This window comes from Phocoena sinus, chromosome 6 (genome assembly GCF_008692025.1).
Source record: "Phocoena sinus isolate mPhoSin1 chromosome 6, mPhoSin1.pri, whole genome shotgun sequence".
NCBI lineage: Eukaryota > Metazoa > Chordata > Mammalia > Artiodactyla > Phocoenidae > Phocoena > Phocoena sinus.
Genome location: NC_045768.1, coordinates 47,418,092 through 47,445,095, shown reverse-complemented (window position 1 = coordinate 47,445,095; position 27,004 = coordinate 47,418,092). Strand labels below are relative to the sequence as shown.

Sequence of the window (27,004 nt, the reverse complement as noted above, 5' to 3'; positions counted from 1 at the left end):
TAAATTTCATTAGGTCCCATTTATTTATTTTTGTTTTTATTTCCATTTCTCTAGGAGGTGGGTCAAAAAGGATCTTGCTGTGATTTATGTCATAGAGGGTTCTGCCTATATTTTCCTCTAAGAGTTTTATAGTGTCTGGCCTTACATTTAGGTCTTTAATCCATTTTGAGTTTATTTTTGTGTATAGTGTTAGGAAGTGTTCTAATTTCATTCTTTTACATGTAGCTGTCCAGTTTCCCCAGCACCACTTATTGAAGAGGCTGTCTATTCTCCATTGTATATTCTTGCCTCCTTTATCAAAAATAAGGTGACCATATGTGCGTGGGTTTATCACTTGGCTTTCTATCCTGTTCCATTTATCGGTATTTCTGTTTTTGTACCAGTACCATACTGTCTTGATTACTGTAGCATTGTAGTATAGTCTGAAGTCATGGAGCCTGATTCCTCCAGCTCTGCTTTTCTTTTTTAAGATTGCTTTGGCTATTCGGGGTCTTTTGTGTTTCCATACAAATTGTGAAATTTTTTGTTCTAGTTCTGTGAAAAATGCCACTGGTAGTTTTATAGGGATTGCATTGAATCTGTAGATTGCTTTGCATAGTAGAGTCATTTTCACAATGTTGATTCTTCCAATCCAAGCACATGGTATATCTCTCCATCTGTTTGTATCATCTTTAATTTCTTTCATCAGTGTCTTATAGTTTTCTGCATACAGGTCTTTTGTCTCCTTAGGTAGGTTTATTCCTAGGTATTTTATTCTTTTTGTTGCAGTGGTAAATGGGAGTGTTTCCTTAATTTCTCTTTCAGATGTTTCATCATTAGTGTATAGGAATGCAAGAGATTTCTGTGCATTAATTTTGTATACTGCTACTTTACCAAATTCATTGATTAGCTCTAGTAGTTTTCTGGTAGTGTCTTTAGGATTCTCTATGTATAGTATCATGTCATCTGCAAACACTGACAGCTTTACTTCTTCTTTTCCAATTTGGATTCCCTTTATTTCTTTTTCTTCTCTGATTGCTGTGACTAAAACTTCCAAATCTATGTTGAATAATAGTGGTGAGAGTGGGCAACCTTGTCTTTTTCTTCATCTTGGTGGAAATGGTTTCAGTTTTTCGCCATTGAGAACCATGTTGGCTGTGGGTTTGTCATATATGACCTTTATTATGTTGAGGTAAGTTCCCTTCTGCCTACTTTCTGGAGGATTTTTATCAAAAAATGGGTGTTGAATTTTGTCGAAAGCTTTTTCTGCATCTATTGAGATGATCATATGGTTTTTCTCCTTCAATTTGCTAATATGGTGTATCACATTGATTGATTTGCATATATTGAAGAATCCTTGCATTCCTGGGAGAAACCCCACTTGATCATGGTTATGATCCTTTTAATGTGTTGTTGGATCCTGTTTGCTAGTATTTTGTTGAGGATTTTTGCATCTATATTCATCAGTGATATTGGCCTGTAGTTTTCATTTTTTGTGACATCTTTGTCAGGTTTTGGTATCAGTGTGATGGTGGCCTCGTCGAATGAGTTTGGGAGTGTCCCTCCCTCTGCTATATTTTGGAACAGTTTGAGAAGGATAGGTGTTAGCTCTTCTCTAAATATTTGATAGAATTTGCCTGTGAAGCCATCTGGTCCTGGGCTTTTGTTTGTTGGAAGATTTTTAATCACAGTCTCTATTTCAGTGCTTGTGATTGGTCTCTTTATATTTTCTATTTTTCTTCCTGGTTCAGTCTCAGAAGGTTCTGCTTTTCTAAGAATTTGCTCATTTCTTCCAGGTTGTCCATTGTAAGGCATATAGTAGGTTGCAGTAATTCTCAGGATTCTTTGTATTTCTGCAGTGTCAGTTGTTACTTCTCCTTTTTCATTTCAGATCCTGTTGATTTGAGTCTTCTCCCTTTTTTTCTTGATGAGTCTGGCTAATGGTTTATCAATTTTGTTTATCTTCTTAAAGAACCAGCTTTTAGTTTTATTAATCTTTTCTATCATTTCCTTCATTTCTTTTTCATTTATTTCTGATCTGATCTTCATGATTTCTTTCCTTCTGCTAATTGTGGGTTTTCTTTTGTTCTTGTTTCTTTAATTGCTTTAGGTGTAAGGTTAGGTTGTTTATTTGAGATGTTTCTTGTTTCTTGAGGTAGGATTGTATTGCTATAGACTTCCCTCTTAGAACTGCTTTTGCTGCATCCCATAGGTTTTGGGTTGTCATGTATCATTGTCATTTTTTTCTAGGTATTTTTTGATTTCCTCTTTGATTTCTTCAGTGATCTCTTGGTTACTTAGTAGTATACTGTTTAGCCTCCATGTGTTTGTGGTTTTTACAGTTTTTTTCCTGTAATTGATATCTAGTCTTATAGCATTATGGTCGGAAAAGATGCATGATACAACTTCAATTTTCTTAAATTTACCGAGGCTTGCTTCGTGACCCAACATATGATCTATCCTAGAGAATGTTCCATGAGCACTTGACAGGAAAGTGTATTCTGTTGTTTTTGTATGGAATGTCCTATAAATATTAATTAAATCCAGCTTGTTTAATGTGTCATTTAAACCTTATGTTTCCTTGTTTATTTTCATTTTGGATGATCTGGACATTGGTGAAAGTGGGGTGTTACAGTCTCCTACTATGATTGTGTTACTGTCGATTTCCCCTTTTATGGCTGTTAGCATTTGCCTTATGTATTGAGGTGCTCCTATGTTGGGTGCATAAATTTTTACAATTCTTATATCTTCTTCTTGGATTGATCCCTTGATCATTATGTAGTTTCCTTCTTTGCCTCTTGTAACAGTCTTTATTTTAAAGCCTATTTTGTCTGATATGAGAATTGCTACTCCAGCTTTGTTTTGATTTCCATTTGCATGGAATATCTTTTTCCATCCCCTCACTTTCAGTCTGTATCCGTCCCTAGGTCTGAAGTGGGTCTCTTGTTGACAGCATGTATACAGGTCTTGTTTTTGTATCCATTCATCTAGTCTATGTCTTTTGGTTGGAGCATTTAATCAATTTACATTTAAGGTAATTATCGATATGTATGTTCCTATTACCATTTTCTTAATTGTTTTGGGTTTGTTATTGTAGGTCTTTTTCTTCTCTTGTGTTTCCTGCCTAGAGAAATTCCTTTTGCATTTTTGTAAAGCTGGTTTGGTGGTACTGAATTCTCTTAGCTTCTGCTTGTCTGTAAAGGTTTTAATTTCTCCGTCGAATCTGAATGAGATCCTTGCTGGGTAGAGTAATCTTGGTTGTTGGTTTTTCCCTTTCATCACTTTAAATATGTGCTGCCACTCCCTTTTGGCTAATAGAATTTCTGCTGAAGGATCAGCTGTTAACCTTATGGGGATTCCCTTGTGTGTTATTTGTTGCTTTTCCCTTGCTGCTTTTAATATTTTTTCTTTGTATTTAATTTTTGATAGTTTAATATGCGTCTTGGCGTGTTTTTCCTTGGATTTATCCTATATGGGACTGTCTGCATTTCCTGGACTTGATTAGCTATTTCCTTTCCCATATTAGGGAAATTTTCAACTATTATCTCTTCAAATATTTTCTCAGTCCCTTTCTTTGTCTCTTCTTCTTCTGGGACCTCTGTAATTTGAATATTGGTGCATTTAGTGTTGTTCCAGAGGCCTCTGAGACTATCCTCAATTCTTTTCATTCTTTTTTTGTTATTCTGCTCTGCAGTAGTTATTTCCACTATTTTATCTTCCAGGTCACCTATCCGTTCTTCTGCCTCAGTTATTCTGCTATTTATTCCTTCTAGAGAATTTTAAATTTCATTTATTGTGTTGTTCATCATTGTTTGTTTGCTCTTTAGTTCTTCTAGGTCCTTGTTAAGCGTTTCTTGTATGTTCTCCATTCTATTTCAAAGATTTTGGATATCTTTACTATCATTACTCTGAATTCTTTTTCAGGTAGACTGCTTATTTCCTCTTCGGTTGTTTGGTCTTGTGGTTTTTTACCTTGCTCATTCATCTGCTGTGTGTTTCTCTGTCTTCTCATTTTGCTTAACTTACTGTGTTTGGGGTCTCCTTTTCACAGCCTGCAGGTTCGTGGTTCCTGTTGTTTTTGGTGTCTGCCCCCAGTGGCTAAGGTTGGTTCAGTGGGTTTCGTAGGCTTCCTCATGGAGGGGACTGGTCCCGGTTTTCTGGTGGATGAGGCTGGATCTTGTCTTTCTGTTGGGCAGGGGGTGTGTCCGGTGGTGTGTTTTGGGGTGTGTGTGACCTTATTATGATTTTAGGCAGCGTGTCTGCTAATGGCTCGGGTTGTGTTCCTGTCTTGCTAGTTGTTCGGCATGGGGTGTCCAGGACTGTAGCTTGCTGTTCGTTGAGTGGAGATGGGTCTTAGTGTTGAGATGGAGCTCTCTAGGAGAGCTTTCACCATTTAATATTACATGGAGCTGGGAGGTCACTGGGATGTCCTGTACTCGGCTCTCCCGACTCAGAGGCACAGGGCTGACATCTGGCCAGAGCACTAAGACTGTGTCAGCTACACGGCTCAGAAGAAAAGGGAGGAAAAAAAGAAAGAAAGAAAGAAAGAAAAAATAAAATAAAATAAAACAATTAAAATAAAATAAAATAATTAAAAATATAAAAAAGAAAGAAAGAAGAGAGCAACCAAACCAGAAAACAAATCCACCAATGATAGCAAGCGCTGAAAACTATACTGAGAAAAAAACAAACAAACAAAAAACAACGGACAGAGAGAACCCTAGGATAAATTGTAAAAGCAAAGATATACAGACAAAATCACACAAAGAGACATATACATACACACTCAAAAAAGAGAGAAAGGAAAAATATATATATATTGTTGTTCCCAAAGTCCACTGCTTCAATTTTGGGATGATTCGTTGTCTATTCAGGTATCCCAGAGATGCAGGGTACATCAAGTTGATTGTGGAGATTTAATCTGCTGCTCCTTGAGGCTGCTGGGAGAGATTTCCCTTTCTCTTCTTTGTTTGCACAGCTCCTGGGGTTGAACTTTGGATTTGGCCCTGCCTCTGCATGTAGGTCGCTTGAGGGCGTCTTTTTTTCGCTCAGACAGGACGGGGTTAAAGAAGCATCTGATTAGGGGGCTCTAGCTCACTCAGGCCGGGGGGGAGGGAGGGGTATGGGGTGCAGGGCGAGCCTGAGGCGGCAGAGGCCGGCGTGACGTTGCACTAGCCTGAGGAGCACTGTGTGTTCTCCGGGTAAGTTGTCCCTGGATGCTGGCCGTGGTGGGCTGCACAGGCTCCAGGGAGGGGAGGTGTGGAGAGTGACCTGTGCTTGTACACAAGCTTCTTGGCTGCAGTAGCAGCCTTAGCGTCTGATCCCTATCGCTGGTGTCTGTGCTGATGCTGATAGCCGTGTCTCGCACCCGTCTCTGGAGCTCCTTTAGGCGGTGCTCTGAATCCCCTCTCCTCGTGCACCCCGAAACAATGGTCTCTTGCCTCTTAGGCAGGTCCAGACTTTTCCCCGGACTCCCTCCCGGCTAGCCGTGGTGAACTCACCCCCTGTAGGCTGTGTTCACGCCGCCAACCCCAGTCCTCTCCCGGCGCTCTGACCGAAGCCCGAGCCTCAGCTCCCGGCCCCACCTGCCCCGGCGGGTGAGCAGACAAGCCTCTCAGGCTGGTGAGTGTTGGTCGGCACCGATCCTCTGTGCGTGAATCTCTCCGCTTTGCCCTCCGCACCCCCGTTGCTGTGCTCTCCTCCGTGGCTTCGAAGCTCCCCCCTCCGCCACCCACAACCTCCGCCCGTGAAGGGGCTTCCTAGTGTGTGGAAACCTTTTAACTTCACAACTCCCTCCCAGTAGTGCAGGTCCAGTCCCTATTCCTTTGTCTCTGTTTTTCCTTTTTTCTTTTGCCCTACCCAGGTACGTGGGGAGTTTCTTGCCTTTTGGGAGGTCTGAGGTCTTCTGCCAGCGTTCATTTGGTATTCTGTAGGAGTTGTTCCACATGTAGTTGTATTTCTGATGTATTTGTGGGGAAGAAGGTGATCTCCATGTCTCACTCCTCCGCCATCTTGAAGGTCTCCCCCCAAAAAATAAATCTTGATCTCTACCTTACACAATATATAAAAATCACTTCCAAATGGATTGTGTATGTAATATGAAAAGTAAAGCAATAATAAGGAAGAGAACATAGAAGAATATCTTCATGATCTTGGGGAAGCAAAGATTTCTTTAAAAGGATGCAACAACACTAGCCATAAGTTAGAAGTAAAAACTTCTGGGGCTTCCCTCGAGGTCCAGTGGTTAAGACTTTAACTTTCAATCCAGGGGGTGAAGGTTTGATCCCTGGTCAGAGAGGTATTCATTTATACCCAAAACAACTGTCCATCTACAATAGAGTATATAAATTAATGTAGTGTATTTATAAATGAAATACTATACATCAGTGAGCAGGAATGTATGATTGCTGCATGAAACAACATGGGTGAATCTAACACACAAAAATTTAGAGACAAAATTATAGGCACTGTATGATTCTATTTATGTAAGTTTCAAAAACAGACAAAACCAATCCGTGGTGATAGAAGTCAGGATAGTAATTACTTTTGGGGGGTAGTGTCTGGAAAAGGGGCATGAGAGAGGTTTATAGGGTGCTAGTAGGTGTTCTGTTTCTTGATATGTGAGGAGTTACATGAATGTGTTCAAAATTTGTGAAAATTCATTGAGCTGCACATACATAATTTGTGCATTTTTCTGAAAGTATGTTATATTAAAAAATAGATTACTTAAAAAAATACTATGCAAGCCAAACAAACATAATTGTAAGTCTGGTAGAGTTCATGGGCCTGGTAGAGTTTGTGCCATTTATCCTGGGTCAAATTTCTGATTGAGCCAAACTGGTATATTCACTGTTCATACTCCTGCGTTATTTCCTTCCTTGGGCTTCTGCTTATATCCTCTACCTGTCTGGAATTATCTCCCCACACCTTTTTAGCATTCAGTCTTTCAACCCACTGTGGGCTCCACTTCTTTAGTGATTTTATTGCTCACCTGAATCACAAATCGGCTCATATTTTAATTACACTTTCTATGTATAGGTTTTGTCTCTTTAACGTTGTTCCATGGCTCCCAAATGCCAGTCTTTATAGATCCATACAAAATGACAAAAATAAGGGCAATGTAGCTTTTGTCCTAAAGCTAAATACATTGTATCTAACAGATCTTTATTTTGTAGTTAGTTGACTTGTTTACTCTCTTAGTATTAAGGTAAAGCTCTTTCATGAAACAATGAAATTAACTGATATGAGAAAGTATGGTGGTTAAGGGTTCTGGGAGCCAGACTGGTTGTATTCAAATCCCAATGAGGCTGAGATCATTGACTTTTGTAGACTTCAGTTTCCTGAAAAACGGGGATGATAACAGTGTATACACACACACACACATAATGCTACATATAGTTATATATATCAATAATAAAATATATAAAATTAATGTTTTATATATTTATAAAATGTCAGAACAGTTGCTATAAATTCTAAATGAAATAAATAAAGCCCTCATATCCATGTCTGGCACACAGTGTGCACTCTGTAAATGTTAGTCATTTTTATTGTTTAGCTGGGCAGAAGAAAAAGTTGATGTCTCTATCGTGTCTGTCCCTTCCATTTTTTATTCTCCAAGTTATTGGTCTATGAAATTCAAAAGATTCAGACCCACTCAACTAGATTGTATGATCTCTGAGAGCATGGCCCATGCCTTATATTTCTTTTAAGTGTATAATATTATATGAGGAGCTGCTCAAATGGATTGATGAAGTACATGTTTCTCTTTATAGTACCAATTTCTTCTAAGCCTGTTGGTATGCCTCTATGGTGAAATGCGTAAGATATATTTCTGTGTAGATATTTGCTTTAATACCATTTAATAATGTTAATTAAATATGAACCTTTCCAAAATTTAAAACTTCTATTGTAAATTCCATTTTCTTTTCAAGATAGTTTTTTCAACTAATAATAAAGAATAATCCTCTAAGGGCTTCCCTGGTGGCGCAGTGGTTGAGAGTCCGCCTGCCGATGCAGGGGACACGGGTTCATGCCCTGGTCCGGGAAGATCCCACATGCTGCGGAGCGGCTGGGCCTGTGAGCCATGGCCGCTGAGCCTGTGCGTCGTGTCCACAGCTTGTGCTCCGCAACGGGAGAGGCCATAACAGTGAGAGGCCCGCGTACCGCAAAAAAAAAAAAAAAAAAAAAAAGAATAATCCTCTAAGAATAATAGCAAAAAGGCAATCGGGAAAAATCCCCCCTGAGGTTCAAACAATCTGCTGTCTTTTGGCATAATTAACTTTGGGATAAGAAGATCTTTGGAAAATGCACAGTGAAGGACAGACACCAAACACTGAGTGAATACTGTGATTGAGTTTAATTAGCAGTGATCTTTATGACACTAAAGATTTTAAAACATAGCTGTCCATGACAATTGGTTGGGGCGAAGGAGGCAGCAGTAACTCTCTAAAAGATAAGCATTACAGCTTTAGGACGACATAGGAGAAACTACGAAAGGTGTTTCATCAATCTTGAAACTGTTCTAGAAAAAATTTGGCGATGTAGGAGTGGGAGGGAGGGACCTGAGAGAAGGAATCAGGGTTGTAAGTCTAGAAGAGTATCTTTGGAGAGAAGGAGGACATTTTCTTTCCCTTTTCCACCCTTATAATTCTCAATTAAGAAAAAAGAAAGTGCCTGCTTTGTATACACAACTTATATCTAAGACTCCCTGGAGGTATATTTTTTTCAAGGCTAAAGTAAAGGAGTAAACTTAATTTCTTTGACAGATTTCAATTTAAACCATGTGTTAATCACAGGATGACTTAATGGGCAGAGTTGAATTTTTAAAGGAATAATCTAAATGGCAGAATCTTGAGTATGATCCTTATTTGAATCACAGAGCTTTTCTTTTTAATTTCCTTTATAAGAAATTTAAATTTCCTGAGTAGGATGGTGGGGAAGATGGGGACACTATTTTGGAAGTTTTATTAGGGTGGCATAGAGGCACAGGTGCATAGCATAATTATTCTATCTACACTCAATTTCATTGCCAAGTGGGGCCAGTTGGTGCTTCTAAGGATTCCACTTGACTGACAGATCACAGAAACTTGAGCACTGAGGCATGAGGCATGATACGACTGCTCATGTTTCCAAAATTTGAAGAAAGCCTAAATTTCAAGGGATGGGGGCAACTCAATCAACATTACTTGGAGAGGTTCACAATCCCCTAATACAATTTTTGTCAAGGCTCTTCAGTTGAGCTCCAAATTCAGATCTGTGCCATGACCTATAGCCATTATTATTCTGTCAATAGGCTTTAACCACATTTTGTCTTAAGAATAAGGACATAAAGTAGCCAATTTTGGCAATTTTGGCAATAGTTGATTGTTAAAAGCTGCTTTTCAAGAAGAGGAAAAAACACTGCTGTTTCTCAGAATTATTCCTGTTTATATGGTACATACATATGGTGAATGACATGTGCATTTTGATCAAATGCATCGTTGTTTATGTTCCCTACTTTCCCTTTATTCTTTCTTAGAGGGGGATAATCATCTGACCCTAGGTACAGATCTAGGCTACTCCCACGTCTTTTCTGTTTGTAAGGTAAACAACTGTCTTATGGTCATTTTAAGTCATAAACACAACTTTAATTCAGTCTCGACAGTGTCCAGGGCCATGTAAAGTTAAAACTGCAAATATAACATCAAATCTCTCTTTCCTGAAATCTGAAATCTCTTCTGTTTCAGCCTGAAGCCTACAGTAGGAGAGGAAGCAAGTTTGTCTCCTCTTTCTCTTTCATGTTCCCTGCTTGCCTCCTTCCTAGAGTCAAATGTAGCATGGGAGAGGGGAGAGATAAAAGGGTAAGACTGTGGACTCTTGGCTAGCTGGCTTTGGCTCTTTGACTTGGCAGATGGTTAATGCCAGCCTCTCTTGGAAATCCTGGAAGGCAGGGACTTGGAACAAAAATGGACTCTTGCTCCTGTGTTGCAGTCTCATGGACTCTTCCCTTGCTGGGTTTCTCTCGCCTGTAGGTCATTTTACCTTCATGGATGCATCTGTAACCCAGGTGTTAACAAGCAACTCCTTGCTCAGTCCTCAGATATCATTGGGTGTGCATCCAGCTTCTACTAAGGTCACCTCATACATCTATGTGACCCAACTCTGTAGGACCCAAGAATAACAGAGGTCACTCTGTCCTGAATAACTCACTTTGGTCAACAGGAAACATCCCGTATCTCTTGCTTAGGGAAGCTCAGTGTGCGTAATGCAGTACCAATATGGCAGCTCCCTCTTCGCTCCCCCACCAAAACAATTAAGTTAGTTAAGCCCTCTCTTACTATCTATACTTCCCATCCACACTCTGCCTTAGATGCCTCTAGCATGAGTCAGGCAAGAGTCTTCTGTTACTCCCAACTATAGGAAATGTATTTTGAACCATGCTCAGATTCTTCTTTGTGTCATCTGTCTACTTGCGGAGTCTGATTGGCATGCAGCTGGTTCTTTGGGGCCATTTCTTTGTAAAACACTGTTTGGAGTGCGGTGTGTCTCATGCTTACCTTTTTGACTGCAGTCTATTATATTGCAGTCCTAAGAAACAAAGGCAGGAAGAATCCAATTCTGTCATCTTGCTGCCTGTGTTTCATGGCTTGCAAAGTGTGCAGTCTTATTATTTCAGCTGTTTCTCACTGTAGCAAGAAATAAGGCCCCAAGAAACAGACATGTCAACCCCTTTTTGCTGGTGAAAAACAGAGTTTGGAAAGGTTAAATGACAGGCTCAAGTTTATATAGCTTTCACTGAAACTATTAATTTATTTGAATCCTCCCTGGGCTGAACTCTTTAAAGGATCTTGTATTCATGTTTGTATCCTCAGTACTTAGTGCATAGTAAGCGATAAATAAGCATTTATTTGTTTATTTTTGTTTTTTTTGGCTGCACCACGAGGTGTGTGGGATTTTAGTTGCCCAACCGGGGATCAAACCCCCACCCCCTGCAGTGGAAATGCAGAGCCTTAACCACTGGACCGCCAGGGAAGTCCCAATAAGTAAGCATTTATTTATGGAATCAATACATCTGGGACTTCTAATGCCTAGTGAAGGGGTTCAGAACATGCCACCCCAAAATACACCACTTTGGCATTTATTTTGAGCTGAAGACGCTTGAGAAACAGCACATGCAGGAAGGGCTCTCTGACGTCCCCCTTTGTACCTAAAAGCAGGTCATAAAATGTCCTATGAAAAAGGTGCCCTCCTTGTACTGAGAAGAACATTCTTATCACCAGAGACTGGGATTCAACAGTGAAATGGTTCTGTACAAACAAATCTACTAAAATAACCCTTATCTCCCATTACGTTCCCCATATATTTCCTAGTCACCGTTCCACAATTTACTGTTTGTGGCCTAAGACCATTTGTCTTGTCACATCCCCACAATTTATTGTTCTTTGTTTAAAAAGATACATAAGCTTTCAGGCTTATGGCTTCTTTGAGTCTTCATTTTCCTTTTGATGAGTCCCATGTGCACATAAAAATACTAAACTAAATTTGCATGTTTTTCTCTTGTTAATCTGTCTTATGTCAGTTTAATTCTTAGGCCAACCACAGAACCTAGGATAGTAGAGGGAAGTTTTTCCTCCTTTGCACTAGTCAAGTTCTTTTTCCACTGTACATCAACTTGCCCCCATGCAGGGTGTCTGATTTGTGACCTCCATGTCAGCACAACTGGTTATCCCCTAACAATCCAGGACTATTTCAGTTTAAGGCCAACCGAGGATCCAAAGGTTTGGATTTGAGTAAACTAAAGATGTTCAGAGCTCTTTGAGGGTTATTCTGGTCCACTCTACACTTAGCTTGTAACAAGCAACATTTACTGAGGTACTGTATGGATTATGAGAGAACCAACTATAAATAGGCAAGATTCCATGTCTTGCAGCTCACCTTGGAGCAGATTGGAAACTCAGGAAAACTCTGGAAATTATAGAATCTTTTGTAAACGCATGACAGTTTTGCCTGGAGCTTTTAGAAGGTACATTAATCCCAGAGTGGTAAACCCTCATGCCTATAGGGTTGGGCAAGTAGCACACATGAATGAAGTGGATCAGGTGGAACACAATAGGGAGAGGTGAGGAGTGTGGTAAACCAGAGAACACCTGCCCCATCTAAAGGTAGCAAGAACTACCCAACTCTGGCTGAAGTGAGCATAGCAACTCAGAGATTTCTAATTTTTCTGAAATGCTAGAAATCTGTATTTATTTTAAATGTAAATTTTCTCCATTTGAAAACACAGTGCTGGCCAGACAACATATCAGTGGGTTAGCAGGATTAGCCTCTGCCCTAGATGGATTCTGGAGCCATTTCTTTCTCCTCATTCCACCCCTACCTTCTCTTTTCTTGGGACACGGCTTGGGACTGAAATGGACTTGAGATTAGGAGCTGAGGTAAGGACTGCTGCTCAGCCTTATTCCCTTCCATGGGTCTTTATCAAAAGGAGAGCTGTGCCCCATTTCATTACTCTCAGAGAACAGGGGAACTTATGTTTAGAATTACCTTCAGCTTTTGTTCAAGGATGAAGTCCTTCCTTTAAGCAGGACCACAAGGGACTTCCCACAACAGTCTTAACATCTATCTTTTTTTTTTTTAATATTTATTTATTTAAGCTGAGCCAGCTCTTAGTTGCAGCATGCGGGATCTTTAGTTGCGGCATGCGAACTCTTAGTTGCAGCATGCATGTAGGATCTAGTTTCCCGACCAGGGATCAAACCTGGGCCCTCTGCACTGGGAGTGCAGAGTGTTAGCCACTGGACCACCAGGGAAGTCCCTTAACATCTGTCTTATATACATATCCATTCATTATTATTGTTCACACAAATTTGAAAAGTATTCACTTTCTGAGTAATTGCTAGCTGGTTGTCCTGTTAATGGCCATTAAATGATGGCTTGTTACAAGCCATGATGATAAGCAGTTTATAACACAGGTATTTCTTTAAGAGTCATTCTCCCTCTGCTTTAGATTCCTGTTTCCACACTCATCTTGTGGACATCAGGGGCTCTGGATGTGTATTTATCTGCTTCAGGTTGCGTGATTCTCCCACTCACCCAGTTGCTTGTTTTAGAGCTATCTTGGTTCTGAATGCAAATATTCAGTACCTTTAAGTATTATAACCTATGCTTAATCATTTAGCCCGCTTTGTGGAAGGTTTAGGTACTCTGGAGCACTGAGCGATAAATTGTTTCTTTGTTTTTTAATTATTTAAGTTACAGCTTTGAGACTCCAGGAACTTTTGATGTCAGATATTAACAATAAACAAATTGTAAGCCTGGCTTTTTTGTGGCTTTGTGGTTATTACATGCTTAAATTAATTTGATAAATGGATCAGTGTATACCACTTATGTGTTATGAATACACACATGAATATACATATTTTTATCATAAATAAAAGACATGGCACTTTAAAAGATCAACATTAACTGGCTAATGTATTCCATAGATTGTAAAGAAATGAAGCTTTCATTAAATGCTTGCATTTACGATTCACTTGTTGTGGAGAGATTTTCATTTCTGACCTAGATACTTCAAGTGGCTTGCTTCTGGGAAAAATAATAGGTAGTTAGACAACAACAAAAACCCATGTCCTAATTGGGTTTTCAGAATCCCTAAAATGTTTTATTTTCATATCCATTATTTTGAAATTGTGTCACTAGGTTAAGAGAATAGTTTTCTAGGGTAAATCAGAATTTAATTGCTAGTTTGCAAGTGTCTGGTGTACATGTATTGCATTTCACTTCAACCAAAATATTTTAGATTCTATTGCAATCCTAATAAATTGGGGACCCCAAGGTTTCAGTCTCTGAAGAGTGTGGCATTTCAGAAAAACTGTTCAGTAGGCAGTCTTGTCTCTTCCTCCACATTAAAAAGGAAATCTGTTCTTGTATCTCTCAAAGGATATTACGGGGATCCAAATCAGAATCATCATATCCTTTTTTTCCCTTCTCCCCATTCTTTACATTTTCTTATTCACAACTAACTACCCCTTCCCCATTGCCATGCACTCCCTACCTAAACTCTCTTCCCAGTCTATATGATTTTTTATTTTATTTTTTTGCGGTACGCGGGCCTCTCACTGCTGTGGCCTCTCCCGTTGCGGAGCACAGGCTCCGGACGCACAGGCTCAGCAGCCATGGCTCACAGGCCCAGCCGCTTCGCGGCATGTGGGATCTTCCCGGACCGGGGCACAAACCCGTGTCCCCTGCATCGGCAGGCGGACTCTCAACCACCGCGCCACCAGAGAAGCAGTCTATATGATTTTTACTCTCTATCTTCCCTCCTCTCTCTCTCACAGCTCTTTATTTGTGAGTCACCTTCACCTCTTTCTCTGATTTGTTCCCTCCTCCTTTTATGTCTGTCTGAGAGATGGAGGGGAATAGGGAAGGGTGAACTGGTCTTGTAATTACCGAATGGTGGCCTTGGGGAGATTATGTAACTATTTTCCCTTTAATGATTTTTATCTTAACGGCATATGGCATTAAAGAGTTTTAAATCTGGCTTGCTTCAATAATATGGACTAAAATACAAAGACATTGGTATATTTGGTTCATAACTGAATGCTTTGGAGAGGATGAGATTGGGCTTTTTATCACTAAAATGGTGTTATTCTCTGAAGTGGTGTCAATACTATCATACTACTCCATTCTGTGCCTATTAGGGCAATAAGGCTATCTAGGCTTTGTGTCTCCAAATTTTTCAACCTTTATCAATGGCAACAGAAGAATTTATCAGTGGTAATTAGAGTACTGCTCAGCCTTCAAACCGCTCCACAGTCTGGCACTGGTTCTGGTTTCCTGCCTTGTCCTAGCCCTGTTCCGCATGCCGAATACATTATTTATATCTCTATTAATAGAGCAAATTGCCTTGAATTATGGATATTCATGTACACACAGTCTGCCTTAATGGATGATAAGCTCTATAGCGTCTTACACTAACACAGGCTGAATAAATGACTGTTGGGCTGACTGGAACTATTTATAGACTCTCAAACTTCAGGATAAATCCATGATGTGACCTTGTTTGTTCAGTGACTAGCAGGGTAGCTGCACATGGCACGTATTTTTGAATGAGAGATAGAGCAGCAGTAAAGCTAGCATCATCAGAATTTGGAGAGTCTTCTCTCTACTAAACTCAGCAAATATTTCCTGAACGAAGATTATATAAAAGACACTGAATGAGGTACCATAGGAAACACAAACTTAAGAATGTCTCAGTGTTCATCTCTGGGTATCTTACTGTCTTTGTGCATACAGTTTCATTTATATGGAATATAAGATGAAACAGAGAAAGCTCATTATTTCCTGGCCTGTTAAAATATCTGTAAGGTATGAATGCATATGTGTATTTGAAGTATCTTCCGTGTGGATTCACCATTTTCCTTAACTGGCATTATTTCTCAATTATTTTCTAGGGATTACCATAAAATTGGTAAACACAATTATATACTTAATGTTTGAAAGAGGAATGAAGGGTAAACATTCCTTAGACTCTTACTACTGAGGAAACCAGACCAGCCATTCAAGTGATGAACCCTGTGACATCTAACAACTACTGGTGAGTCTTTAGTCCCAGAATGTTTCAGCTCCCTGAGCTGGATAACTTTGCTGTTGGTAACCACTAACAGATTCAAACTCCCCCTGGGAGCGTGGTCTCGGTTTTGCCAGTCTTCCTGGCCTTTATAACTTCTTTATAGTTTGGCATTTCCTCCTTGATCAAAATACCTGCGTCTTGAAATATTCTTCAATAGCTATGTAAGCTGTGTTCTGTGAACTCTGGCTGAACTTGTATGCAATCTTGGTGGAAACCTTGAGCTTCATGGTATCTTCTGTGTACAATCTATTTTATAGAAAAATGGAAAATTGAAACTGGAAGGGACTTTCTGGAAGTGTTAGTAATAGGACAAGAGGAGGACTAGTGCAGTGGTAGTCACAGTCAGATTGTAGTGCTAGTAAAGTATAGCAGTAATCATAGTGTTATGGGCTGAATGGTGTCCCTCCTTCCACCCCTGAAATCATATGTTGAGTCCCTAACCCCCAGTACCTCAGAATGTGACTGTATTTGGAGATAAGACCTGTAAAGAAGTGATTAAGTTAAAATGAGGTTGGCAGAGTGAGTCCCAATCCAATCTGCCTGGTCTGATAAAAAGAAGAGGTTTGGATACACAGAGAAGTACTAGGATGTACACATAGCAGAAAGACCATGTGTGATGGTTAATTTTATGTACTGACCTGGCTAGACCACAAGGTGCCCAGATATTTGGTCAAAATTATTCTGAATCTTTCTTTGAGGGTGTTTTTGGATGAGATTTACATTTCAGTCTTCGAGTAAAGTATATTGCTCTCCATAATGTGGATGGGCCTCATCTAATCAGTTGAAGGCCTGAGTAGAATAAAAGGCTGATGTTCCCCCAAGCTAGAGAGAATTTTGGCAGCAGACTTCCTCCAGATTTTATCTATAACATCAGCTCTTCCTAGTTTGTCAGTAGACTGCCTTTAGACTCAAATTGTAACTCTTTTCCTGAGTCTCCAGCCTTCAGGCCTTCCCCCATCAGATTTTAAACTTGCCAAGCTTCCCTAATCACATGACCCAATTCCTTAAAATAAATTTGGACTCCTTGTCTCTGAGTCCAAATTTCCTCTTTTTATAAGGATGCAAATCATATTGAATTAGCCCTCCCTCCCCCACCCTGCTAATGACCTCATTTTAATTTGATTATCTCTGTAAAGACCCTGTCTCCAGATAAGACCACCTTCTGAAATACTGGGGATTGGGACTTCAATGTGTAGATTTGGGGAAGACATAATTCAACCCATAACAGGTGGTGATTAAATATACTTGTTTAATCCATAACTTACTGCACATTGAAATAGAATCATGTTGAAACTAGAGGAGAAATGGATGCCTAACAAGAGATCCTAGACTTGGAAACAAGTGCAGGAGGTAGTGAGAATTTAAATTATCTTCATTTGGAGAAGCTGTGAGTGTGTATTCAGCAAAGGAGCTACATTATGTTATTTGGGGACATTTTAGAAGAAGGTCCATGCATGGAGAGAACAGTGTGGGGACAGCAAAAGGAGATGGACCATGGAAGTTACATGAGGTTGTTGTGGTCACGCAGGAGCATTCAGCCCAGTTCCAGGACTTGTCCTCACTTTCATTTAGGACTCCACCCACCCTGCCACCTCAAGTCATATGGTTGGTGCTGCATAATTTCCCCAATCCTAAAGTTAAGTGTGAACATATGGCTACAGCTAAGCCAAGTGAGTTCTCTTTCTCAGGACTCTGAACACTGAATGAAGTAACTTGAGTACAAAATAACAGTAATGATTGGCATGCATTTATTAATTTCAGCAGTAGCAGTAGCCTGAAAAGAAGGTCTAGCAATTCCAGTGGTCTTGGTTCCCATCCTGACCTGGTTCTGAGTTTTTCTCCAGCCTTCCTGTAGATTTTGTGTTCTATCTGATGTAACAACTTCCTTTTGCTGAACTTGGGTTGATTTCTGATGCTTTTGATTGAAAATTTCTATTTCTTTTATTGAGGTATAATTGACATACAGCATTACATTAGTTTCAGGTGTACAACATAATGATTCAATATTTGTATATATTGTGAAATTATTACAACAATAAATCTAGTTAATGTCTGTCATCATACATTGAAATATCCTGATAAAATGTTTTCTTAGTGATAATACTTGTTCTTTCAGGATTTATATAAATTGCACTAATATCTGTACATATCCTAAGATAAGAGGAAACAATAATAAGTAGATTCATTAAACAGGCCCTTTTAAAAATTTCTTTTGGAAAAGAGAAAAAAATACACACACATATACATATGAATATATACATGTATATATAATTATAAAAATATGTTATAACAGGGCTTCCCTGGTGGCACAGTGGTTGAGAGTCTGCCTGTCAATGCAGGGGACACGAGTTCATGCCCCGGTCCGGGAAGATCCCACATGCTGCGGAGCGGCTGGGCCCGTGAGCCATGGCCGCTGAGCCTGTGCGTCTGGAGCCTGTGCTCCACAACGGGAGAGGCCACAACAGTGACAGGTCCGCGTACCACAAAAAAACAAAACAAAACAAACAAACAAACAAAAATATATTATAACAATATATAAACTATATATTAAGTATATACTTTGTATTATATATTGTATATATTATAAATATATTTAAAAATATATAACATGTATTTCTTTTTTTTAATCTTAAATTAAACATATTTGGCTGAGAAGTGCTGTTTATAGTAAGATGAAGGAATGGGAAACCCTGCTAGGGAGTAGTGCAGAAAGGCTCAAGTGCTTGTGAAATCCAAGCCTATTGTTAGTCTTTTTCACCCCTTCATACACACACACACACACACACACACACACACACACACAGACGTTTGTTGCCAAGTTATAATGATTGATAAGTTAAAGACTCAGTTTAATCAACAAGTGCTAGGTTGGAAAGAGGATTGCAAACATAACTTTTCTCAGTGAATCTACTAAAGAACAACCTGTGTCTATGTGTGTATCAAGAACAACAATGAAGTATTTAGAATTTTGTTGAGAGACATAATGACTAGTCATACTAAATCAGAACTTATGGTGGCATATAGGTATCTGTCAAATGCTTAAAAACAAAACCAAATATTTACCAAATGCTTCTTACTCTCAAGTCACTGTGCTTATCTGCAAAAATATAAGGGCAAATAAGACCAGGGCTCAGGCTTGAAGGAGCCTGAAATGCAAAAATGTGAAATCTAATCATATTTGTGGAATTACAAGCGTATTTTCAATTACTCTTGGGCACTAATACCATCAAACAAAGGTAAGAACTTTTGAAATTGACAGACCTTCACGACAGAGTCTAAGGAAAATTTCTTGGGCTACTAATTTTTCCTGTTCTAAACATTAAATTAGTTTTGGTTGCAAGATATATATGGTATATCCTGTAAGGGCTATGTACAATCTTCATAGAGAATTTTTTTTTTTTACATCTTTATTGGAGTATAATTGCTTTACAATGGTGTGTTAGTTTTTGATTTATAACAAAGTGAATCAGTTATACATATACATATGTTCCCATATCTTTTCCCTCTTGCGTCTCCCTCCCTCCCACCCTCCCTATCCCACCCCTCTAGGTGGTCACAAAGCACCGAGCTGGTCTCCCTGTGCTATGCTGCTGCTTCCCACTAGCTATTTTACATTTGGTAGTGTATATATGTCCATGCCACTCTCTCGCTTTGTCACAGCTTACTTCCCCTCCTCATATCCTCAGATCCATTCTCTAGTAGGTCTGTGTCTTTATTCCTGTTTTACCCCTAGAGATTTAAATGGGTATTTCTATCCAGAGCAACCTACCCGGAGAATTCTCTAAATTCCCTCCTCTGTTTTGCTTACTGCTATCTGATTTACTTTCCATGAGAAAAATATACATGCTGAATATGCTGCAAACATGGTAAGTCACACGGGAAGTCACATAAGAGTTGGAAAGAGACAAAATAGTGTAGTAAAAACAATGCTGACCTAGGAGTCAGGCAAGCCAGTTTCCTTAGCTAGCTGGCTTAAGTTATCACTTGGCCTTTGAGAGGCTCAATTTTCTCTGTTGTCACAGGAATAGTAACAATTCTTCTTTTCTATCTCACTGGGTTGTGTAAGGCTCAAATGCAAAAATATTGTAAGTCCTGAATACCTACACAAATGTGAGTCACTCTGGTTAAATGATGTCACAGATTAGAGGAACTGTGCTGAAAGATTTTCAAAGCTGCTGCTACTACTCTAAAAGTCTGAGTAGATAGCATTCACATATTTTTATCTTTCAGATGGGTGTGGGAGTGAGGTGGGACAGAGGAGCTAGAGGAGAGAGTCAAGTTGAATATGTGAAATTTACAACACACAATGAAATGCACTAAGACTTTGAAGGTATTCACTACATTTTTTTTATCCCATCCCATGACATGTTTGCAATAGATTTCCTCTAATTATTCCCGAGGCAAGTGAAAACACTGAGTGATACAGGTGGCTTTAAACAATTACCTCTGAAAAAATAAAAAATGCTTTAGTTGCTGGCCCATGGAAAGAAAATTAATATAAAACAGGCAATCACAGTGTATCTTCCATTGCTTAAAATAGAATTGACCCATCCCATAACTTCAGCCTTCATAGTAACCTTAGCTGATAAGTAGGTTTGGAGAAAAACTAAATAAACCAAGATGTACTGCTCTCCTTCCATCTCCTAACAAGAACAGAAAGTCTGAGTCATAAAATAGAGGCCCTAGCCACTAGTTAGAATTTAAGACTTGTCATTTTCTGTGGAGTCAATTCTTAAACATGGTGTATAAAAAAAAAAACTCTAGGCTTTAATGACTGATGTTTTTAAGGAATGTGTATGTGTGTATGAGTGTGTGTGTGTGTATTCTGATATGGGCTGAGGCTGTGTTTTTGGTGATTTCCACTCCTAAAACATTTCAACCTTAACCAAAGTCACCCACTCTACTATTTTCTGGCCTTAAAAGAGGTGAAGCTAAAAAACAAATTATTTTTGTTTTTTGTCCTGTCCCAAATCCCAAGTTTTCTGCTTGATTGGTTAGCGGCTGGATTTTATTTACATGGCAAGGAAAAGGCAAACATTACAAAAGTTTAATTAAAAGTTATCAGAGCAAATATATTCTGAATTATAATGTAAATGTGGCTCTTTTACTAACCATGGTCATCTGGAGTATTTGACCTTATGTATGAAACACTTAAACTTTCCTATGCATAACCCCCATAAAACTGATTAGTAAAAATTCTAATATTTCTTCTTGTGAGACCCCTCTCCCAAACAGTCTAAGAATCCTGGTTCAAAGATGGCTATAGTGATGGCTATGGTGGTGTGACTTCTGACTCTACTGCTGTTTCTTCTTGCTGCAAATTAATATCAAGGATGAATATTGGTCCTGCACAGTCTGATAGATGCTATACTGCTGCTGGAATGGTCTAGTGAATCCGGGTCTTTGACCAGGCCTCATGTTGGGTCCCAAGTGAATAACACGTTTTAGTTCACACTTTGATGCTCAGTGACTATTTTCCAAAGTACAACTGCTGTGCTTAGCTGCCTAGGTTGGAGGAATTTCTAGCATTTGTCATACTGCTCAAACCAGCCCTCCCTCATAAACATTTAGGCACTAGTGTTAGCGCTGCATCACCAGTCCCCACAGACACCCCCAATTTTTTACTTTATTTTCCATGATTAAAATTTTCCACTTTACATATTGGTTAGGGTTCAGGGACGGGAATCCTTACGCAGTTTGGGCCACCTTCATCCCAAGGAAAACTTCTGCTTATCAGGATGTGGGCAGATTTGTTTAGTTACTGAAACAAAACCAAAGGCCTTATATTCTTCTACCAGAACAATGGGTAGATACTTGTTCTATATTGTTTTTAACCTGGGAGGGTCACTTAATTGACTCTTTACAGCTCAAAGAAGATCAAACAAACAAACAAACTTCAGCTCTACCCCACACAACTGTAATATCTGGAAGCATTTACAGTAGAAAGATAAATACATAGGTACTTAGAGCAACTGGCCTTCTACTGCTCTTGTGTGTCATTTTGATCTGGCCTATAATGTCAAAATGTAACCATACAAAATAAATGATTTAGTAAGTTCAATTACTGTAGATACCCATACTATATAATGAATAATATCTTAGATACATTCGCTAGGAAATTATTTTAGTGCTTTTTCCCCATTCAGTCATCTGAAATATCTGACCTTTGTTCTATACTTTGTTCAAAGAGGAGCCACTGTTACATTACATGACCAGAGAATTAGAAGCAGAGTGGTACATAGCCTCTCCCTAGTTTGGGAATTGCACCCACTGTACTGTTTCTGATCTACTGAGTTATAAAAATTCAGAAAACTATTTTTATCTTCAATGAAATCTCATTATGTACCAACAATGAAATCAGCTCTTGAATTTAAAATTTTAGCTTATGGAGTATGTTGCATCACAGTCAATATTTACATGTGGCACAGTTGCAGAAGGAAATTACTCAAACCAAAGCTATCCATCAGGAAAAGGGAGATTCCTGTAATAACTATATTATGTTAATAAGATTTACCAAGTAGAAGAAGAGAATTGTGTTTCACCAGATAGGGAAATAAAATGCATTTGGTTTTATGACTTTCTTATCATTTAATTTTTCGATGAATGTCTAATTCAAATTTTCGCTATATTTATGGGCATCATTTTCAGCAGTACTCACTCTAGCTGTTTGAACTGAGTGATCCTGGATTTCCCAGAAGCTGTAAATGCCAATAATTAAAATATTTCTAATAATGATAGTTGTTGTCTTAGAGGGAGTTATCCCTGATTCTAGGCCTATTTTGGATACCTAGGTGACATGGAGTTGGATGACACTCTTTTCCCCTAGAAAGTATATCTTTGTAATTACTGATTCCAAAAGTGTTGAGAAACTTTATGAAAAAAAAAAAATAAACAACTTAAGTGTGGTTCACAGTTCAGATGTTCACAGGTATGTCTGGTGGATTTGAGGTTGGAGTGTGCATGTGTTAGAGGCGGGGGCACACGTCGATAATTTTATGAAGCCAGGTGGAGTCCTGGTAAAGAATTCACCATAAGGAAAATGTTCAGCCGAACAAGTCAGGCTCAAGTACCTGCCAAATGTCAGAAGGTCCATGAGAGTGAAAGAGGTGTTAGAATGTGTCAGCTGATACTAGAAATCAGTCCTAATGAAACCATTCTGTGTGTCAGTCCAAGGAGAAAGAAAACAAAAAACCAAAAACGTCATCTCACTTCTTTGCAACCCTGAGCCCCAGGACCCTGCTGCTTTTCACCTCCACCCACTATTTCTTTCTTTCATTTTTTTTTTTTTAATAAGGGAAATAGAATCTTTTCTTTTTTAAAAAATTTGTTTATTTTTGGCTGCGTTAGGTCTTCGTTGTTGTGCATGGGCTTTCTCTAGTTGTGGCGAGTGGGGGCTACTCCTCATTGTGGTGTGCAGGCTTCTCATTGCGGTGTCTTCTCGTTGCAAAGCGCGGGCTCTAGGCGCACGGCCCTCAGTAGTTGTGGCTTGCAGGCTCAGTAGTTGTGGCTCGTGGGCTCCAGAGCGCAGGCTCAGTGCACGGGCACGGGTGCATGGGCTTAGTTGTTCCACGGCATGTGGGATCTTCCCAGACCAGGGCTCGAATCTGTGTCCCCTGCATTGGCAGGCGGATTCTTAACCACTGCACCACCAGGGAAGTCCTGCTGCCCAGTATTTCTGAGAGTGCCCAAAAAGGGCATCACAAACAGGGTGTATTATTCCACTTGCCACTCTCTATGAACATTACTGGCTGGGAACAATCTTGGGGTGACAAAAAACAGTGGTAGGAGCATAGTCTGCAGAGTTCTGGCATGGCCAACAGTGCCACCAGTGTTGGGATCAGTGTGCGAAGCCCAGGAATGATTTCTAAGACCTTCTTGAGCTGTTCTGACATATTGGGCAATGTGGGGATAAAGGAACACTCTGAAAGGGTCTGGAATTCTTTCAAGAGCATATCTGAGTATAAGTGACAATGTGACATTATTTGTACCCACAAACTAAAAAAGTCACGAGACATTTGGGTGAATATTATTTATTATCATTTTATTAGTAGTTTTATGATAATCTTTGTTGGACAGGTCTTGATAACCAAGACATGACTCAAATATAACTTCAACTCATGCCTCCTCCATTCCAAATTATGTAATAGCAATTGTGTGCACACATGCAAACACACACACACACATTTCCTGATTTATAACTTTGGACAGCTTTCTTCTTAAGAAGTGAGATGACATGTTTTCATGGATTGTGTCCTTTTCCTAGCCATCATGGTGTTGTACGATGACAGTTGAATACTTATAAAATAAGAGATAGACTATACCCAGTAGAAAAGCAAAGAGTTTTGATGTGAAACAAGACACAATGGAGGGAAAATACACATAGATGTTCTAGGAAGATCATTTTAATAAAAATTGTAGATTTTAAAATATAGGGATAATTTTTCAAATACATACCATGTGTCTTCTTAGGATTCAGTAACATCAGTACAACACTTAACATTTATCTATCATCTACTATGTGTCTGAAACTGCCAGGGCATGAGATACACAAAGACAATTAAGACAGAGACTCTGACATTAAGGATTTCCCAACATAAAAGGGAAACATAACTGCAATAAATAATAATAATACTGTGTGACACAGAAGAAAAAGTGAGTAACTGCGTTTGAATAAGTGATTTGGGACAGCTCCTCAAAGAAAGGCTCTCTTATCCTGGGTTTGGAAGATGAGTCAGGTAAGGAAGGCCATTTCAGTTAGAGGAAACTGTGTAAAAGCAAGGTTGCATAAAACAGATTTTTAATCATTGGAAGAAAGTCTTGCAGTTTTTCCCATGGGCTATAATTCAAAGAGCCACAGGAATGCTAGTATGATAAGAATTTAGGGAGCATTTTGGAGAGTGCTGGGGATACAGATAGAGAAGTGAGCTTTAATTAAGTCAATGAGAGCTATGGTAAGGTATGGTAATGGATTTTATATTGCAAGCAATGGGAAACCATTGAAATGTTTAAGTAAAGAGTGACATATTCAGATTCATGAATTAAAAAATAAAAAATAGCACTACCAGACACCCTTTCCTGCCTGGGCCCCACTTTGTGAAACCCTTTTTCATATGCTCATTTGCATGGTGCATGATCATCTTTTCTGAAATTTGTGATCATCTTAGCCCTTTGATATTACAAATATTAATTGTTGAAAAATAGATTTTATTTCATGAGTCCATTCCTTTATTATATTGTTATAATGATTTTTGCCAAGGTAAAGATATTTTGCAGTTGAGAAATTATGCATAGATTTTCATTTCTAAGATCATTTTTGAGACAGTGGAAATGTGACTTCTTGGTAGAATCAAGTGTTTCAGTATTTGTGGCAATAAATGTGGTCTCTTGGTTTTTCAAATATGGTGAAGACTATTTGAAAGGAGAAGGGGTTTAGAACTTTCCATTATAGGAGGAAGATTCTAGATCTTGGTGAGTTTACTGTGACATGTGGGAATCCAGAGCCCATTTTAGTTTTAGTGTATTTTTAAACATGCTAAATTCAGGAAACAATGTTAAAGACTATGTTTTTGAAGATGTAGCTTGCTTTATATTTAAAATACCATACAGCAAAAATAAATGGGTACTTGAAGTAAATTGGCCTAGAATCATAAATTCCTATTCTAATTCAGAATGGTTCTGATTTAGAGATAAGTAAGCTTATAAATTGTGGTTACATTGATTACCATTTTTATACTGACCACAGTTTGAATAGTGGTGTAGCAATTTTTGCCAGTATTGTGAACAATTTAAGGCTTCAAAATATCTGTTGTGCAGTGCCTGCATTTAATGGGCATTCGATAAATATTTAGTGGCATCATAGCAGTTCTCATTGTAATAAATCGCTTTCTTAAGCTGGTTATTTTTATTTAATATTCACAATTTTTATGCGACCTTTGGAACTTTCTCATAATGGGAAAGTAGTATAGGCAGTTATGCTTCACTGTTGTAAAGAAGATAATCCATATTTTCTCAACAGACTCTTTTCCCATCCAACGCTGTTCATGTCTCTAATCGGATTCCCTTAATGCTTCTAGAACACATTTGGTTCCACCTTTAGTTTAACAAACATTTATCCAGCCACTACTTCGTACAAGGCACTGAGACATATGCAAAGAACACATTAGTCAGCACTGGTTTTATCATTCTGTATGGATAGGTTCCAGTTGCTTAATATGTGAGTCCAGAGTCTTCCATTATCTGGGAGCAGAGCTCATTTTTTTCTCATCCTCTTCCTTTTCTTTTCCCCTGCACCATCTTTTAACAAATTCTTGTATACTTAATTCCAATTTCTTAACAACAAATTGCAAGTCACTTTTACTGAGAACACTTAGAAATCAGAAGTAACTGAGGGTTAGGAAAAGAGAAATGAGAAAAGTTAAATGGTGGTTCAGCTTAGTAGCTAAGAGGTCTGGCTCGGGTGTCAGACTTGGGTTCAGATTCTCCCCTTATCACGCACTAGTGTGTGACCTTGGATGAGGTACTAGACATCTAGAAATCTTTATTTCCTTATCCATAAAATGAGGCTAATACTAACATCTATCTCATAAGCTGAAGCAGCAACCTCTGCCTTCATACCACATTCTTTTCTTTATTAAAATGGTGAGAACTTAGATGTGTTTCAGAAGATCCTTTAGCCAGAATAACTTCTGGAATAGCCCATAATATATTAACATGTATATTAGAAAACAGGCTTGAAAAAATTGCTCCTCAGTTGTGCAAAATAGGCTAATGTATGGAGAGCCTTTTGAACATCCACTTTTAAATCTCTGTGTCCCTGAAATTATAGTGTAAACTGAGATGATAGGCGTTAGAGCTCTAAATTGTAAAAATCAGAAAGGACCAGACACTTTTAAACAATGCCACTTATTAACATGCATGCTCTTTGCAATAAAGCTAATAATATTATAATTTATAGTTTATAAATTCAAATTTTAAACTACAGTTTATAATTTTCATATTGAAACTTAGAGAAAGTGCTCTTCTGAAAAGTTCATAGTAAGTGAGGGATGAAAGAATGAAATTAATTGTATAGTATCCAATCTTATTAACTTAAGATGCCAAATGGCATTTATTTCATGTGCTGTCTTTATTTTAGTAATGGTTAAAAAAAGTCTGTGAGAGCTTCTGAGAGTTATCCACTAGCTCGTGTTCCCAACAGATAGATTTCTTCAATAAGGTCTCAATTTCCACCTCTATTACTACATTCTTTTATGAAGGAAGCTTGAAGAAATTAATTCTTGTCCTTGGACGTGGAAGAGGACGCTGTTCTGCTTTTTGTAGGAGGTATTATTATGTGTATTTTGGTACATTTCCCAAATATTCAGTAGGCATGAGTGGCCACACAAATGAACATATACATATGTCTAGTAATCA

At 38.7% G+C, this 27,004-nt stretch overlaps 1 protein-coding gene across 1 annotated transcript in view; it reads left to right on the top strand.

Annotated features, from left to right (window-relative positions):
• The window catches only part of TMC1 (transmembrane channel like 1), a 388,569-nt gene that overhangs the window by 106,611 nt on the left and 254,954 nt on the right, over window positions 1-27,004 (top strand). The window contains exon 3 of the mRNA XM_032634496.1: window positions 15,414-15,556. The gene's annotated coding sequence lies outside the window, so the exon portion shown is untranslated. The remainder of the gene's footprint in view (window positions 1-15,413; window positions 15,557-27,004) is intronic.